Source organism: Amborella trichopoda, chromosome 3 (genome assembly GCF_054954075.1).
Source record: "Amborella trichopoda isolate Santa Cruz 75 chromosome 3, AtrichopodaSantaCruz75HAP2 v2.0, whole genome shotgun sequence".
NCBI classification, from domain to species: domain Eukaryota; kingdom Viridiplantae; phylum Streptophyta; class Magnoliopsida; order Amborellales; family Amborellaceae; genus Amborella; species Amborella trichopoda.
Window position 1 is genome coordinate 41,975,584 of NC_142338.1, and position 7,075 is coordinate 41,982,658.

The following is a 7,075-nucleotide window of genomic DNA, read 5'->3' on the forward strand; positions in this document are numbered from 1 at the left end:
TGATCTTTGTAGGGCCTTCTTGTGGTACCTGCAAATTCCTTAGCACATTTCGCAACCAAATAGCATGACACACACATGATGATGTTGCTACATATTCGGCTTCACATGTGGATAATGTAACAGTTGGTTGCTTCTTTGAATACCAAGTAAAAGCTGTAGATCCAATATGAAATACATAACATGTAGTACTTTTTCTATCATATAGGTCACCTCCCCAATCACTATCACAATAACCAATAATCTTGAGTTCATTTGAATGAGAATAGTGCAGTCCATAATCCAATGTGCCTTTTAGATAACGAAGAATTCTTTTGGTTGCCTTCAAGTCAGTTTTATTAGGAGCTTCCATATACCGATTTATTAGGCCCACTCCATACAAAATATCAGGTTTAGTACATGTCAGATATCGCAAACTTTCAACCAAGCTTTTAAAATAAGTGGCATCCACTCTAGAATCATCATATTTTCCATTTATCTTGCATTCTACTGGAGTAGTTACATAATTACAATTCTCCATTTTAAAATTTTTGAGACTTTCCTTTGCATATCTATTTTGGCAAATATATATCCTTTTGTCACATTGTTTAACTTGAATTCCAAAAAAGTAATTCATAAGCCCAATATCTGTCATCTCAAATTCAGTAATCATAGATTGCTTAAAATCACCAATCATGCTAAGGTTATTTCCTGTGAAAATTAAATCATCAACATATAAGCAAACTATCAAAAGACCACCATTGTCATTCATCTTCAAATATAGAGCATGGTCAAAGGGGCACTTATAAAAACCATTCTCTTGAAAATATTTGTCGATTCTTGAATTGCAGGCCCTTGGAGCTTGTTTCAACCCATAAAGTGCCCTTTTCAATTTATAAACTTTATTTTCATCCCCCTTTATAATGTAACCCGGTGGTTGTTCAATATAAACTTCTTCTTCAAGATGACCATTTAAAAATGCAGATTTGACATCGATTTGAAAAATTTACCATTTTCTTTGAGCAGCCAGACCAATAATTAATATAATAGTATCCAATCTAAGAACAGGAGCAAAAACCTCTTTGTATTAAATCCCGGTTCTTTGCTTATATCCTTTGGCAATCAGTCTTGCTTTGTATCTTTCTACTTTACCTTTCTCATTCTTCTTTGCTTTATAAACCCATTTCACACCAATTGCTTTACGCAGATTTGGAAGTGTTGTAAGCTTCCATGTATCATTTTTCTCATCAGCTTGAATCTCCTCATACATTGCTTTTTTCCACCTTTTGTCAAGAACTGCATAGTTGAAACTTACAGGTTCGAAGTCGACTAAGAAACAAGATAAACTGTGCTCATTGTTAGTATTTTCTGTTTGAGCATAAATTTCACTCAAACTCCCTGTCCTTGGTTGCCTTTTATTTGATCTTTCATCCATGGAAGACATAGATAAACTTGACTCTTGTTGAGGAGTTGAGGGTGGGGTATTTTCTTCTTGTGATCTCTCTTGAACATTGTCATTTCCATTCATTGATTCATCCAACTCCACGAACATTTCTTTTTTTCGGCATATGTGGTTGCTTGCACCACTGTTAAGAAACCATGAGTTGCTACTTTCACTCTCTTCTTCTTTACATGCCAACAGGAGGATTGGTTTTTGATCCACTTTGGATTTTTCTACAAAGTTCACTTGTTCTCCATTTTATTGGGAGTTCTTAAATCTGCATTCAGAACTGTAATGGCCGAATTTTTTGCAATTAAAGCATTGAATCGAAGATCTATCATATCTTTAACGATTGAATGGTCGAGTAAAGTTTCTTTTTTTGGCATTGAAATTGGAATTGTCATAGTATCATCCACTTCTATTAAATGTCCCACGTCCACTTTGACCTCTACCTCTAAATCCACCTCTTTCATCTTTTAGGGAGAGATTAGTTTTGAGTACTTGTTCCAAAGGGTTATTTATTTTCTTCATCATTCTTTGTTCATGGGCTTGAAAGGAACCCACGAGTTGATCGGTAGTCATAGTCTACAAGTCTTTACATTCTTCTATATCTACAATCTTTGCTCAAATTTCTGGGTAAGAGATCTTAATATTTTCTCCATGATATGCACCTCATCTAGCACCTCACCATTTCTCTTGAGTTGGTTTGCTATTGCTAACACTCTTGAGAAGTAATCTGAAATTAATTCTATCTCTTTCATGTGAATCATCTCGAACTCGGCTCTTAATGTTTGCAAACGAACTTTCTTCACTTTTTCTTCTCCTTTGAAAACATTTTGTAAGATCTCCCATGCTTGTTTGCAGAGATGGCGGAAGCAACCTTTTCAAAGGTGCTTTCGTCAATGCTCTGATAGATTAAAAAAATAGCTCTCTTGCATAGTCTCCTTGATTATTTTAGGGCAGCCTTCTGATTGTTTGTCATTTTTGCTTCCTCTTCTGGGGTTCTGGGTTCATTGTATCCTTTTACAACAATTTCCCACGCATCATGTGATCCAATTAGTGCTTTCATCTGAATGCGCCAATTTTCATAATTTTCTTTTGTAAGACGAGGAACTTGTGGTTGGAATATCATACTTGAGGATGCCATTCTTTTCGAACCTTGCTCTGATACCAGTTTGATATATATTTGTTGCAACAAAAAGAATTCAAAATAAAAAATAAAAGAGTTTCGACTCAAAAAATATATAGGAAGCTTGGATTGAATCAATCGACACTTTCACTATTGCTTTAGAATAGAACACAAGGTTGTGGTACAATAGAGCAATCACAATCTTTCACTTACGCCTAACTCACCCTTTCTATCTCAACACACACATTACATCACAATAATGTCTTACTATTTATAGACTCAATTAACCGCCTATACATATAGTCTACGAAGGGCCACATGGCCCATCACATTGTACACCTCTTTTCACCAAACACCCCTTCACATTGTACACCTCTTTTCACCAAGCACCCCATCGGTTTAGTTAAACCGCCACTTATGAATCTTCTAGAGAGAAGGAATGAGCATAGTCACTAAAAGACAAATTAATAGTCAACAGAACTGACTTCGAATCAACTTGTAGTATATTAAAAAATGTTCCAAATACATATATTCTCTATGTTTATGATAAATTTCTTGCATTTTCTTTTTCCATTATGTCTCTAATAAGGCCAATCGATCCCAAAAGACCAACATTTGGGAGTGGAAGTTAGAGACCCATGTCGATTCTTTTGCCCCATATATCGAATATCCATCTCAAGTTTATACTTTTGAACAATGTTAGTTTGGTCATACCAAAAGTCATGGTAGTCCTAGACCTATTTGGTAGTTTTTTTTTTTGGGTGAACCAGTGGGGATATCGGGCCGCTACCCATTTTATTAAGAAGCCAAAAAAAAATGATGTTACATGAGCAATCATATAACCCTTGGCAAGGGAACACTAGCAACATCAGATAAAATGAAAGGCCCTGCAAAATCTAAGGGACGAGCACACCACACGGTTGCTTCATTCATAGAGACCACTTCTTTAGCCAAAGTGCCGACATTCATATTAGCTTCTCTATATGTGTATTGAATTATCCATTGATGGCTAGAATAAGATGCAAACATAGATATGCAATTATGTGTAATCTCCAAGGGCCCTACAGTGACGACTCATAGAATCCACAAAGAGCTTGGAGTCACTTTCAATGACAAGCGGAGCACAGTTTAATTCCCTTGTTAGGGAAATACCTTTCACAAGTGCGAGGAATTCAGCTAACATTATTTGAAATAAATCCACCTGCATCATTCTCGATAATGCCCCACAACAGTGAGGTCTGGATTGTGCCTTGAAGTCCAATCTATGTTAAACTAAAAAACACCTAAAGGAGGAAGAAACCATGATACACCTATGGTAGTTTCAAATCTCCCAAGCATACCAATTGACGGTCTAACAATTTTATGATTGATTGTTCCCCATTCCTTGAATTTAGATTCTAAATCATCTCTCCATTAAAAGAACTTCACAGGAGGGATGACCAATGACAGAGGTGGGATTCCCAAGTCAATGACATAACAAATATAGAGATGCCACGTGTATGGAGAAGTATGTATACTGGTGGCTATGCGCAACTAAGACTTGGCATAAGATGACCAAGGGAATAGAGAGGAGAGTTCATAGCTTGAAAATCCAATGACTTCAATATGGTGACCCTCACCACTGTTTGCACACACAACATACGTTCTTGGCTTAAGAGAAGAGATGTTCTAGTAAAAATAATGATGGAAGGGCTAAGAAGGTATCTAAATCGAAGCATGGATGGGACAACCCCACAATCTACCTTGTTGGTTTTGAGATAGTATAATCGATATACAAATGGGTAAGATCCAAGATTGATTCACCAATCTCACCAATTTCTAAGATGTCAATAGAATCAAAACCAAATTGCTAAGATCCATGACCAATTAAGCAACCGAGCAGATTTTGAGATAGTGCAGAGTGGAGCACATATTAGTAAGTGATCGGGGCCTGTTTTTCTAGGTAAGAGAAACTCTTTCAAATAACCGCCGAGGGTCCACACGCATGATGCATTTTAAGCGTGCGCATGTACTCTTTTTTATGCGGATATGAACCAACAATGAGAGGAATTTTTCGACAAGGGTACGTTTAAGTGCCTACCTCGTCGTTTGTGAGTTCGGAGATACGCCTTGGCAGTTGCCCTCTTAGAATAGTTACAAAGCCCTCCGGCTGTCTGCCAGTGTGGTTTGGACACGAAGTCTCCTCAAATTTCAACACGTCATCTCGTTCTTTTATTCCAAAGCTTGCAATGTGAATTCCAAGGCACTCCTCTATAATAGTTCACTCGAGTAGGGATTGGTTGGCAAAGGAAGGATAAAGGAGAAATGATGACAAAAATCCTTTTATCCATACAAATGCTATGAAACTTGGCAATCAGAGCAATTAAAGAATAAAAAAATCTCTCAACTACCAACTCAGGATGACTCCACCCTAGTGACTGAGGGTGATAGCTTGTATATCTCTCGCAACTCAACTCAACTGTACGGAGAGGAAGTTAGAGTGGTGATCTGAGTGTTAGAACTCTTGTGACGGCTCCGAGAGGTATTGAGTCGAGCGTATAATGGATAGAATGATACTATCGGTATACGAGAAGGAACGAGGAAAAAGGAAGGAAAGAATGAGCTTACAAGAAGTTGGGGGTGCACGTTATCGCGGTTCCGTATGAAACGGGATGTAGTACAAGAGAGAAAGAACAAGGACACAGGTTTGCTTTGGTCATGCTCAAAGCAAAGGAGAGAAAAGAAAGAGGGAGAGAATAACGAGATCACAAGTTTGCTATGTTCACGCACCAAGCAAAGAAAAGATGAGAAAGGGGAGAGAATAACGAGGCTGCAGATTTGATGCGTTCATGCACCAAGCAAAGGAGAGAAAAGAAAGAGGAAAGGATACCGGGGCTACAGGTTTGTAGCGGTTTCGAGTTGCTATGAGGAAGAGAAGACCACAGAAAGAGACGAGGCCGCAAGTACTGCGGCTCCGAGACTTTATGCGCACTAAGAATGAGAGAGAGAGAGAGAGAGATGGGGCCGCAAGTACTGCGACTCTATTTGCAGTAAAAGAGAAAATAGCACCGGGAGAGACAGGAGAAAGGGGGAAGAGATGAGGCCATAGGTTTGTTGTGGTTCCGAGTTATTACGCAGGAATGATGCAGTTGGGAGAGAAAGAAAGAGGAAAGAGGAGAAAGAGGGGAGAGAGAGAGAGTAGGCTTGAGCTGTGACCTAGCCTAGGTACACCGCTTTAGCCTCTTTGTTTACACACAAGAGAGAGAATGGTTAGCCACGAATTAAGGTTCATGCGCATGGACCACGGGGTAGGCTAAGGTGTATGGATTACAGTGGTCTAGAGTCTAGATTGGGATGCAAGGACTACGGTGTAGGTTTGGGTGTATTGGCTAGGGGTAGTTTCTCTCTCTAAAATTTTTCTCTCTTCTCACCACTGAATCCAAGAGTTAGAAGCAAAGCCAAGTAGATACAAGATAATGCCTCAATTTCATTCTTGAATGATCCAGCCTTTGTACAATAACCTAAGCTTGTTTGTATAGAGTAACTCCCAAACATGGGTGGAATGCTCAAAAGTAAACCAAATTGCTGAAAATTACATATTAAATGGATTAAAATAAAATCTAGTTTTTTGGCATAATGACCAAAATACTTTTGAGCAAATGGAAAAACCATCCCTCCTTGAGGGGCCTCTCATCATTGCTAGACTTTGAGAGCTTTTTCGGGCCCTTGCGGCAATGACTCGGGCGATCAATCGTCATAGAATCGATACTTGGTCTATCACAAACAGTTTGATGCCTTTTGATCGTCTTGAAACAAACTTTTCCTAGGGGAAAAAATCTGACCAAGTCCATAAAGTTCGACCATCAAGGCATTGTGATTCAGGATGTTTCGAGTCCTCATTTTAATCATAAATTAAAGAGGACATTGTCATGATCATTCTGCACCAAAATTTGTCCGATTTGATCTCCATTTGAGCACATTCCAAATTTAAGAAGTTGCCAAAAATGGGATTCCGATGGCCTGAAAATCTCGTCATCCTCAACCTTGAAATTCAAGCTATTCGTCACTCAATTAAGCACAAAAATTATACCAAAATGTACCCCTTTGCGATGAGGTGGCAATGGACCTGTATTTGCAATGATCTGGCACCCAGATCTCAACTTACGACTTCACGAAGTACACGATGTCTTCTTTCAAAATTCTGATTTTCATGCTTTTGGGCTCATGTTTTCTCCAGATATTCTCTTGTCTCGGGTCACGTCATGATACATGCCATATGTTAAAACGACCGGATCGTCGAGACCTAGGAGGTGTCTGAATTTGAGCATGTTTCAAGTCAAAATGAACGATTCATAAATATTTGAAAATAATCACAAGAGGTGAAAACATAATTTTCATGAATGGAAACAGGTTCACCGAGGCCGCACCGCAATAGTGTAGAACCCACACTTTTATGGTAATTTGGGTCCATAATTATCTTAGAGGGTCCGATTGAGCCTCAATTTGGTCCTGGGGGTTTTTTGACTTTCTGGATCTAATGGTGGTGGTAT

The 7,075-nt window shown here is 38.6% G+C and overlaps 1 pseudogene; it reads right to left on the bottom strand.

Moving 5' to 3' along the window:
* Positions 1–1,825: 1,825 nt before the first annotated feature.
* Positions 1,826–2,564, bottom strand: LOC148782885 (uncharacterized; annotated as a pseudogene).
* Positions 2,565–7,075: the final 4,511 nt, after the last annotated feature.